The sequence below is a fragment of the Bacillus rossius genome, chromosome 6 (genome assembly GCF_032445375.1).
Source record: "Bacillus rossius redtenbacheri isolate Brsri chromosome 6, Brsri_v3, whole genome shotgun sequence".
Classification (NCBI taxonomy): Eukaryota; Metazoa; Arthropoda; class Insecta; order Phasmatodea; family Bacillidae; genus Bacillus; species Bacillus rossius.
Genome location: NC_086334.1, coordinates 68,753,006 through 68,765,655, shown reverse-complemented (window position 1 = coordinate 68,765,655; position 12,650 = coordinate 68,753,006).

Here is a 12,650-nt window from a genome sequence, read left to right as displayed (position 1 = left end):
TAAACAAGTTTCTCATCGCTATAAAAACATAGTATTGTTATATAAAATGCTTTTGTACCTTAAAATGGAGAAAAGGGATAATTTTAAAAGAAGTTGATAGTTTGTTTCTTTATCATTGACGTTTAATATCTGAAATCTATATTATATTCTTTAAAAGTTTTGTATTCGTTTCCAATCTGTACTTACTATATCAACTCCCTCAAACATGGCCGCTTGTAATGACCAATACCAGCCGAATATTACATTTGCTAAAGCACCCGCATTTCAGTTATTAGTCAACTCTGATTGTTAAATAAGCCAGGTTGAATATCAGGCAAACCATCACAAAAACGAACGGGATCTCATCACAGAAACCAGTAGTCTATGCAGTTTAAATTGTGTTTCTGATAAATTATGTACCAAGTAATTTTCACACCTAGGCTCTGTAGTTAAAAATTTCAGAAAAAAGCTTTTACCTAATTTCAGTTGAATTCTCACCACTAGCTAATTCTTTCTTAAAAAGCAATGCTAACCTCACAGAAACAGTTTTTATTCGCTGGAGTTTCAAAGCCAGTACTATGAGATAGAAACCACAACTAAAAATATTTTATATTTGTAACCTTAAATTCGATGGCTGAGTATCAGAGTGACGTAACTCCAAATTGGTGATTTTCGGGTTATATAACGTATGTACATATTAAAATCAACTCTACGCAGTACCAGAGTGGCGTAACTCCCGCAGCCTTATGTTCCAAATTATTGGAGATAGGCCTACGTTGTGCTTAGGTATTGGCTCTTGTTGCAACCAGAGTAACGGAATGGTTCTTAGGTTTTTTTGTTCCTCAATTAAAAACACATATGCAGAACCATATAAACTTATTGGCACTTACGTTATTCTGTTACTATGTGTTAAAAAAAAAATCTGAAATGGAGTTACGTTTTCTTTTATGACGGTGCCTGTTTGTGCATGTTTTTTAATACAATTTTTTTATCACCAAACATTACAACCTATTACTTTTGTACTCCCAGGACCTAATAACGATTTCTTTATTTTGGTTTACAGGATAAAAATATCAGAAGGTAGAAAATGTGTTTTGTCTCCCATGTCAGTTGGTGACACTGCAAAGGTAATAGATACTACCATGTTGGCACACTGTTATAAGCGATTTTGTTTACAGTTGTTACAGTCTGAAGATATTTTTTTTTGGACAGAGAGTAATGTCTGCAAGAAAAATGACATCTAGAGGGCAACAATTAATAAATCTTGTCTTGAAAAATACTGTGAATGAAGGTGAGTTATTACTGTCATTGCATGTTCGTGTCACCACCTTTGGTAATTGATATTACAGTAAAATTAGATTATGTCTAATTCGGTGCTTCGTTTACTATGCAATGAGATATGAAAATAATTTTTTTAAGTTAGTTAAAAAATATGGTTTATGTTGCAGATGTTGGATTATCAATGGCTGACGGAAGCAGTAATTTGCTATTCAGAGAGAAGACTTTTGAAAATATTATTTCAGATGAAAAAGGTGGGTTGCACTACTGTACTTCTATTACACTCTAAGTTGTCTGAATATGGACTTGCAGTCTAGAAGATACAATCAAAAGGGTTGATTACAAATTACGAAAATTATGTTTATTTTCTAGTCACGTGTAACAGTAACCTGCAAAGCCAGCGAGGTTATTGCATGCTTTTTAAGGTGTGATTTTTTTCTATTGTTGCCCACTTCGTACGTTTTTAGTTTACTAGAATAACGTAGCTGTTGTGATTTCTGTAAAGAGTGTTAGATACTTCCTTACAAGAAAGTTGACAACATTATTACACAATATTCTAAGAAAGTTTAAATAAAACTATCTTAATCTACATTAATACAAAAAAAGTTATTTTCCAGACAGTACACCACCGTCCTATTACACTCACCTATATGTCACTGATATACCAAGGAACATTATCACCTAATTCGATGAGTGCTTAAGGGAATACCATTCAGTTACGCTGGTTTCAGATTAAGTTTCATTTAATTAAGATTTTGTGTGGTTCATAAAGTGAAATTTTTATAATATTGGAAAAATACAAATAAGTGCCTTATTACAACTTTTTGTCTCAGAGTCCTTAACACACCTGTGTAAAGATTTTATTAAAAAAAAATATTTTTTTTTTCGATCTGTATAATGTTAAAAGAGTACAAACTACCAGAGCAGGACTGCCTTTTTGTGTTTTTTTACTGCTACATTCCAGTTGTCCATCATATAATATATTATCAAAACGTTGTACTAAGCATAAGGTTAACTTTTCTAGGTGGTGTTGCTCAGACAGCCGAAGAAAGTATTACAACAGATGTATCGTCAGAGCTAACTGAAGAACAAATTCAGATTTCGAATAGTGTGGCCGATATCCTTGGAAAAAAGTGTTTTGAAACGGAAAAAATCCACCATCCTGATATAGAGGATATTGAAGAAAAAATAGAATCTTTTGATGACATGGATAACATTGAAGAACTTCTAGGAGAATCTTCTGATGACTATTCCCCTATTGAAGGCTCACATGAATCTTCTTCAGACAGCCAAGATAATTTAAATAAAATGAAAATAAAAAAACGTAAATGCAGACGAAAGACAAAATACACCAAAAAGCTCAAAGTTCCCATGTCAAACCCGGCTGAACTACAATGTGGAACTGGTAAGGTGACCACCAGAAATATCACAGCTAGTGCCTGCATGAGTAAAGAATTAGGTCCACTTGATAAAGCTAATCAAGGTAAGGAATCGTTTATACAGTTACCAGAAAATATTGAAGGTAATGTTCTTAATACAGAAGAAAACATTATCACTGAAAAGATGAAAACCAGGTAAAGGGTAAGAAATGAGTCTACCTGGAAAAAAAATATTAGAAAACAGAATAGGCAGTCTGGCAATACATACTTATCAACTTCTGGGAAGGAGGTCCCTTGCAAGACATTTCAGTATAAAGACTGTCACAAATGTGCTAGAAAGTGCAATGAAAAAATTAACGAGGTCGAGAGTAAACAGATGTTTGAAAGATTTTGGAGTATGGGTGACATTGATAAACAGAGACAGTACTTGTCTCCTCTTGTGAAAATTGTTCCCAAAGGTAGAATTCGTGGTACCAATGAAATCTCTCGGAGACAAGTGACGAAGCAATATTTCATACCTAAGGGAAACTGTGCACATAAAGTTTGTCTAGGATTTTTTCTCCAATCGTTCGGAATATCTGAAACATTTTTGCGTACTGTTGTAAAAAAAAAGACAGCAGCAATATGGTTAGTAGTGATGGACGCGGGCATCATCCTCCAGGAGTCAAGAGACCCGAAGAAGCCAAAGAAAGAATCAGGAATCATATTTCATCCTTTCCGGTTGTGCCGTCACACTATTGCCGCAGAGACACGTCTAAACGTTATCTAGCATCAGATCTCAGTGTTGAGAAGATGTACAGTTTGTATGTAGCTGAATGTGAAGCTGAACTACCAAAAGTGAAACCTGAAAAGATATGGCTGTACAGACAAATTTTTAACATAGAGTTCAATTTATCTTTCCATTCTCCAAGAAAAGATGAGTGTAATAATTGCTTGTATTTCAAAAATCTGACACCTGACAAACAAGAGGAACAGCAAGAGGTCCATAATGAACATTTGAAGCGCAAGCAGTCTGCACGAAATTTAAAAAACCAAATTAAAGAGAATGCCAAGAATGGACACTGCCACTTGTTAGAGTTTGATCTAGAAGCAGTTCGTTACTGTCCGTCTGTAAATGAAAAAGCCATTTTTTACAAGCACAGGCTTGCTGTCTACAACCTTACAGTATATAACACATCGTCAAAAGAAGCGACAAATTATATGTGGCATGAGGGAACTGCTAGAAGGGGATCATCAGAAATAGCATCATGTTTACTCAAAGAACTCCACAAAATTGCTGATGGGAAACCAATTTTTTTATTCTCAGATACTTGTGGTGGACAAAATAGGAATGTAAACATGTGCACCATGCTTCTTCATGCAGTGAAGACTCTAAACATTCCAACCATCGACCATTGCTTTTTCGAACCTGGACATTCCCAAATGGAATGCGATTCTGTTCACGCTAACATTGAGAAAACATCAAAAAATTGTAAACCTCGGGTTGGTATACAGTTGTTCAAATGGCATCAAAGAGAAGGCTGTACAAGGTTGTCGAGATGGATCAAGAAGAGTTCATGGACTTTTAGACAGTGCAGAAGGAGGTGTTAAAGAATAAGAAAGTTGATAGTAACGTAAATACTGTACAGTGGCTCAAGATAGTTCATTTTCAGTTTAGGAAAAGTGACTTTTTGCATCTGTACTTCAAATACAACAATGATGATGATTTCAAGAGCTTTGCAACACAGAGGATATCTCAAACATCTCTGACGTTACCTCAACTGCAACCCTTGTATCATGGCCCCCTTGCAATCCAGAAGGAGAAACTTAATGATTTATTGCAGTTATGCACCTCCAAGACAATCAAGGAGCAGTACCACCATTTTTATCAGTCTCTTGCACGAGGAACATACAACATGGACAGTGATGATGAAGAGCAGTGTGATGATTAAGTGATGAGATAGTGCTATAAAAATGTTAACATTATTGTAGTAGGGGGAAAATCGACAGTGTTGAAAAGGAGTAGCAGTGTGATGGTAGAATAAAAAGTATGTTTCAAAAATGTCTTCTTTTTTAAATTCGGTTAATCTACATAACTGTTTGTGTAAAGTCGTTTTATCGTTGTAATGTAACCCTGAGTATATTGTTGTAATATAATTGTTTTAAGGATTTTTTTAATAGTCCTAGAAATGCATCTCCATTGACTATTATTTAAAACTATTTTTAATGTTAGAGTCATACAAACGTATCTGCACAGAAATTATTTAAATAATAAATAATAAAAATATTTTGAAATTTAAATTTAAATAATTGTGGGTAGTAACTAAAAAAGGAACATTTCATGTTATAGTGTGAGCCATATAAAGCTAACATTAAAACACTTTTGAATATTTAGAAATAATTGTATTTTGTAACTTTCTTTTCTCTCTCCTCAAAAGTGAGGAAATGGCCGTTACGTCACTCTGATACTCAGCCATCGAATTGCATTTTAAGTTACATAGTTCATAAATAAATTTCGTATAGTAGTATATAAATCGTTATATATTCGGTAATATATCACGCTATAACATTTTAATGGATAAAAATTACATTTAGTATTTTTATATAATTCTGCCCTATAGTTACGATTGTTACAATTAAAGCTTTCGTTTGTCTCTTATATTATATACATATATATATATATATAGTGAGAGAGAGAGAGAGAGAAGAAAGTCAGATAGTATATGTAACTACAAGTAATATTTAATTTTTATCTGCCAGCCGTAGGTCCTCAAAATAAGGTGTAAATTATGCTTAATGTAACGACGATATTGATGTGATGATTAATTTTTCAATGAAGCAGGTGAACTTAGTGTTACAAAAAAAAGTACTACTTCTGATCCGTTGTTCTGATCCCACGGTAAATATGTACCTAGTGTACGGATTAGCGTCAAAAAAAAATATTAAAAATCTGAAATAACTTTCATTATATGCTCTTTTACGTCCTCTTTTCATTACAGCCTGCGGAGATAAGAAATTCCAATTACTTTTGGAGATATTGCCGTTCTTATTTTGCAATACAAGACCTATGTAATCATTCGACCGTCACAATTTTATATTTTGCCGTGTGTGCGTGAATGCCTAAATAACAGAAATTTTCCATTAGGTAAGGTTAGTTACATTATAAATACTTCAAAATAAACGGAAATTAAAAATAATATCAATTTTACTTGTATAGTTTTAAGTATTTATAATGTAACTGACCTGACATAACAATCCGGGACAAAGGATGAACAGTAGGAATTCACGTAATTTTCTTTTTACATGATGTAGTTGTAGCCTCTCGTGTTAAACACACGAGGGGAACAAGGAGTAGGAAGGGAACAGAGTGTGGCGAAAAGTCATCGAAAGCTATTACAACTGAATACATTTATTACTGATTAAACAAGAAATTATTCATTAAAACATTAATGACGAAAACATAAACAGTTCCTATTTGCGGCGTGGCTCTGATTCGATTGTCTGCGAACAGAAACATTTAACAAGAATGAGACACGTGAATGCAGCTTAACACATCAACTTTACAATTGCCCGTGCTCTCATACTTGGCACGCCGCTTGGCGCTGGGTGCACCGTCAAAGACAAGCTAAGTTACAACGTACATAAATTCCCAGACTGTAAAAGAAAATATATTGTTGACCTCTGTCAATGAACAAGTTACCAAACATCAGTAACTAAAATAATAATATTTGTACACAAGGTGACTAATACATATAGCATGTATTTACGTAGGTACGCAGACCTCTAATAATTACTCTAACACCTCGTCGACTCTTGTCGACACGTATTTCTGCGGGCAAGTCGATGCATGGATTACCAGTGACTATCTGCGCAAACTATCTTAGCGCGAGAAATGCTCGTCGGTGTGGGCACTGGGTTTATTCTTCTAGTGTCACTGCCAGGTATCGCACCTAAGCGTTGTATGTCCAGTCGGTAGTCAAGTCTTTCCTCGGGACTCACAGCTCACACCGCCGTCTCCAAGCCTTGCCTCCGTCACCACTGCCCCTCTTCTCGCTCTAAGTTTTCTACCCACTCGGTTTCTAAGTGTCTACGACGAAACAGTACATTACCAAGTGGTAGCTTCTTCAAACGGGCAGCGTGACGGCAGGCCGGCGAGACGTGTTGACGGTGTAGCTTCCTTCTGCAGGCAAGACCAGCAGGTTTTTTTTTTTTTTTTTTTTTTTTAAGGTTTGACAAGTCAAGTATCACCTATTGAGTAAGGTACTCACTCGTGTAAATTACACGATCCCACCACCTACAGTTGGGTTCAAACGCTCCAGCTCTTGGAGCTCTTTCGTAAACACTGCTACGAGCGGGGGAAATAAAGCAAAGAATGAAAATGAGGTATTACCAGCAAAGGTATAAAATGCTGGGAAAATTTGGAAAACCCAGCCCGCAGCCATGGTGGAGGGGCAGCAAAAAAGAAACAAAATGACATTTCGCCAACAAAAGAAAGAAAGAAAGTGGCACGGGGCAAAAGAAAAACCTATGCTGATGAACAGGTAGGGCGGTCAGCAAGAAGCCACGAGGAAAATAATCTTCACGTTAGAAGGGAGCAGGAAAAGTCATGCCAATGTGAGGAGGACAGGCCGTGGTTCGTCACTAAGGTCAAGGGGGATCTTGCAGCAGAAAATCACGAATGCGGCGATGAGCATGTGGTGCCGCGACGTCATAATCGCCGATGGCCGCAATCACCGGGTTGGTATGCCGGCGGATCTTCCGGAAGAAAGAGGCAGCAATCATTCTAACCCGCTCCTGCGGGGAGGGCACATTTCCCAGTCGGTAGAGAAGGCGGACGGCAGTACAGAGCGGCCAGCCGAGGACGGTGCAGAGTCCGCGGTTGTAGCCGGAGTAAACGGGCCGCTTACAGTACTCCGGCACGTACGCCCAGACAACGGCGCCGTACATCAAGATGGGCAGGATGAGTGATGCCCACAGCCGGAGACGGGTATCTCGGTCCAGAGGGCAAGCGGGCACAAGGAGAGGGCTCACCGAACGGAGAGCAGAACGGGCCTTGCCGGCCATGGTGGCAAGATGATGGGTCCATAACAGCGTGGAGTCCAAGTGGACTCCCAGGTACTTGATACGTGGCTGCCATGCCAGTGGGTGGCTGAGCAGAGTCGGCTGTGCAGGGGGACGCCGGCGACGTTTGGTCAGGAACATGACGGAGGTCTTCGCTGCGTTGGGCAATACTCCCCACCGCTGAAAGTACGTGCTCAGAGAACGAAGGCAGCACTGTGTACGGGCCTGAAGCTCCAGAGCATTCTCCCCGACCAGGTGGACAGCAGTGTCGTCAGCATACTGGTACACCGTGGCGCCCGGCAGACGTGGGAGATCGGCCACGTAGAGGGTAAACAGCAACGGGCTAAGGAGCGAGCCCTGTGGCACGCCAGCGGCAACAGGCCGCGGCCGGGAGAGGGCGTCGGCCACTCGAACCTGGAATCGGCGTCCGCGAAGGAAACTACATAGCAGTGACAAGAGGCGTTCGGGAAATTGGCGCGACCGAAGCTTGCAGAGAAGACCATCATGATGTACAGAATCGAATGCCCGGGACAAATCGAGTGAAATGAGCGAGGAGTGCTGGTGCAAGCAAAACCCCTCCGTCACTTTGTCAATAAGGGCCGCGACGGCATGGATGGCAGAGTGGCGACGGCGAAAACCGAACTGGTGGTCGGGCAGGAGTTCCAAGACATCAGCAGCAAGGACGAGGCGACCCAAGATGATACGTTCCGACACTTTGGCCAAGATGTTGATCAAGGAGATGGGCCGATAGGACGTCAACAGATGCGGCGGGCCGCCAGGCTTGGGCACTGGCACAACGATGGCCAACTTCCAGGCCGACGGGAAGTACGACTGGAGGAGCATGCCATTAATTAAGTTCGCCAGGAAAATCACAGCCTTGCGCGAAAAAGAGCGAATGAGGCATGCCGGAATCCGGTCCACACCAGGTGACTTGTGGATGGATAGTTTGTCAATCGCACGGGCCACTTCCCTGGGTGAAGTCAGATAGCTGTACGGTAGGTCCGAGACAGCTGCCGGCGAAAAATGCGTGGAACCTAGCTCGGCCCCCACGGCACCAACAGGAGAAATGACAGAGTGGAACGTAGCTTCAAACCGTGCGGCGAGAGCTTCGGCCTTGTCCTGGGGATCCTCGAGGACAGCCGTGGCATCGTGCACGGGGGGAACGCCCCGAGGGCGGGCTCGCATGCTGCGGACGTGGCGCCACACCGAGCCCGACGAGATGGACAGCGAGCGGAGGCGTGCAAGTTGGACAGCCGCCTGCCATTGAGAGACCGCCCAGTTGGTAGCACGGCGGGCCCTGCGGTAATCATCCAGTCCGGCCTCCGTGCGCAACAACTGCCAGCGGGAGCGAGCACGATCCCGGTGGCGAATCAGGTCTTTGATGGCGCGCGGGAAAGGCATCCCAGCGTTCCGCGGCCGGCATTTAGGAATAGCCAGGTCCGCAGCACGGAAGACGGCAGCTGAGAGCACCTGGACAGCGGCGTCGATAGCGGCCGGCGAGCGAGGCGAAGCGGCAAGATTGAGCTGTCTGTCCAAAGAACGCCTGTACGAAGGCCAGTCGGCACGGTGGAAGTCCCAATGGAGAGTGGCGTCCGAGAGGTCAAACGTAGCCTGGAGCTCGGCCACTACAGGCAGGTGGTCAGAGGCAAGGCCGAAATGAGTGCGAACAGCGTATAGGGCAACACCAGGCGTGGTCAAGAACAAGTCCAGCGTGGAAGGTCGCTGGTCGCGACGCACGGGCACATAAGTGGCAGATGGCGGAGCGAGTATGCGGAGACCATCAGCCGTAGCGACACGGAGTAGGCCTCGCCCCCGATAGTCCGTGGCGGCACAGTGCCAGCGGGTATGTCGGCTGTTGAAATCACCAGTGATGATGACAGCTGCATCCAATTGAGCCAGCAGCGAAATGCCCGCAGAAGGAAACGGCCCATGAGGCGGGAGGTAGGCCGCCACAAACGTGAAAGGACGTGCCGTGCCAGTGATGCGAACAGCAACGGCCTCAAAAGGCAAGACTTGAGGCAGTACACGTCGATAATGGCGCACATCCCGGCGAACGAAAAGCGCGACCCCGCCGCGCATCGCATCCAAGCGGTCAGCACGGTGGATGACATAGCCAGCCGGGGAGAAAGAGATCCGGGGTGTGAACCAGGTCTCGGTGACGCCAGCGACCAGAGGGCGATAGGTGTCCAGCAAAAGCGAGAATTCTGCGCGGCGACAGGCCAGCGAACGGGCATTCCACAACAGGAGATTGTCAGGCATGGTGACTGGCAACATCATCGGACGATGGAGGAGCATCGCCGCACCCATCGAACAGCGAGGACAGGGCCATGAGGACCACGTCACATTTGTCCGCCAGAGAGCGCGCCGCTCGAAAAGAAGCCAGCAGATGTCGGAGACGACCGAGCCACGCACAAAGATCCAGCTGATGGAAGAAGGCGAAGAGCTCCCGTAACGATTCCATAATCGGCACGTCTTCGGTCGAGGCAGATGCCGCAGGACCCCGGAGTCCGGAAGACCGGGGGAGACCAGCAGCGGCCGCAGCAAAGGAGCGTGTTGGGTCACGCCAAGCGGGAGCAGAAATCTGCGCAGGAGCTCGTACTGCCTGGGCCTGCTGACGGCGGGCCTTCCGCTGAGTCAATTCATGACGCTTGGGGCAGCCGGCATAATTGGCCGGGTGGTCACCACCGCAGAGACAACAGGTGGGCTTTTCAGTCAGAGGCCGAGGGCATTCCTTCGCCGTGTGGCCTCCTGCACAACGCATACACTGAACAGGCTCGTTACAGTTGTGGGATGTATGTCCCAAGGACTGGCAACCGTAACATTGGACCAGCCGGCCACCACCCCGAAACAGCTCTATCTTCACCGCCACGTGGCCGAGGTGGGACAATTTCAGCACCTCCTGAAGTTGGTCGGTGCCTTCCAAGATGACCAGGAACAGTGGATATGGTTCGCGATACGACCCCAACTTCTCAAGGCGCAGAACGCGGGAGTGCCGAATGCCTGCCGCGCGGAGACTGTCCGAGATATCATCCGTCGGCGTCTCAATATGTAGCTTCCGAATGACCACACGTGCATTCCTATCTTCGGGGCAAGTCCACGTATGATAAGGAATGCCGCCCTGCCGAAGGAGGTCCGTCATCTTGACATGGTCGGCCTTGTTGGCCATCTGAAAGGTAGAGGAATCATTGTAGTGCGCAGCAACGAAATCGGCACCAAACTCGGCGCGCAAGGCAGACATTTCCTTTATGGCAGTAGGTGGTAAGCCACCACGACAGACAATAAGAGGCGGCCGGCGCGACCGCGCCAAGCGTTCGTCCGCGGGCGGGGCGCGTGGCTGTTGAGACGGAGCAACCCGACGGGAGTCAGAAGAGGACGGACCGGATGCATGGACGGCGGGAGAACGTCCAGGAAGAGTACCAGAGGGAGAAGGGCGTGAGCCAACAGGGGCAGAAGGATAGACAGCACGACTCCTTGCGTGCAGGTCGGGAGCATGGGCAGACGTGGAACGGGCCCCAGCAGGACTGGCCGATGGTCGGCGAGAAGCAGGAGAATCGGAACGCGCCGGCGTGACATCACGGCTTCCGGCCCCAGGGGCCCCAGCAGACGAACGAGCAGACGCCCGAGCTGCTCGGGAAGACTTGGCACGTTGGTGCTTGGGTTGAGAGGCAGTCCAGTCGTCGGAGTCGTCACACCAAGCTGTCGGGCCTGGGCGTTTTTAAAGCCACCCTTCGGCCACATCCATGTGGTCAGGATCAGGCAGCTGGACCAATGAGTTGGTGTAGCGGTAAGCAGGTGGCGCAGGTGGGCCCATAACAGCGTTAGCCTGTTGCGTAGGTGGCAGTGGCAATGGAGAGAGCGCCGCAGCAGATGAGAGGTCAGGCAGCGAAGACATCGTAGTCGATGCTGCCTCAGGTCGGGGCAGCACAACACCAAGCGGCGCAGCAGCCGGAACAGCAAGACCAGCAGGCAAGGCAGAGACAAAATCCTCTAAAGGTGACGAGGGCAGAAGGAAAGGGGCGACCGACTGGCATGGGTAAGAGAGACTCGGGTCAGGGAGGCCGTGCGACTCGGAAGAAGGGTGCGGAGCAGTCACCGAGAGCGACACAGACGTCTGCGACAGGAAAGGAGACTGATCGGAAACAGTAGAGGACCTGGTGGACGGCTGAGAGAGAGACGCAGCAGCAGACATGCGCGTGGAGCAGACAGTGGTCGTGTAAGTGCTCGTTGTCAGTGTAGTCGTGGGCGACGAGGCTGGCACTAGCAGGTCCCCCGCTGCAGATGATGGCAACACGGAGACGTGATGTGGGCCAGGGGCAGCACTCCTTGCCCCCTGGGAAAGGGCAGCACCATCCGATTCATCCAGGGACGACGAGGAAGCTGCACGGGAAAATTCGGGCGAGCTGCACGACGTGCGGCTGGAGTGAGACCGCGACGGCGGCTGCAGCGATATTGGGCGAGTGGGGACGCGGCCACAGCCAGCCGCATCGAACTGGTCGGAGGTGGAGGGCGCCTGAGGACGCCTGTGTCCTCTCCCACGGCGCGCAGCGGCGGACTTCGCAGACCCAGCATCGGAGCCTTGACTGGCAGCATCGTCAGCAAGCGCCGCAAATTGATTGCTTGTGGGCAGCAAAAAGGTCGGCGCAGAGTCCGGGATGGACTCGGCCGGATGAGCAGCATGCGGTTGCCTCCGAAATGGGCGATCAGCCATAATGGAAGTACAAAACACAGCCGCAAATAGCGAACAGCAATAGGTGGCACAGACAGCAGGCGACAGAAAACGCAATCAGCAACAGACACAATAGGGCAAAAAACAACAGGAGACTACAACAGGATCCAGCGCAGAACAGACAGCAAAAACAGGAGCACGAAACAAAAGCAGCGGCGAACAGCAGAACAGAAAAATGATACGAACTAGCAACATAAGCAAAGCACAGGCAGCACAATGCACAGCAAAAGAAAAGAAACCATACGGCG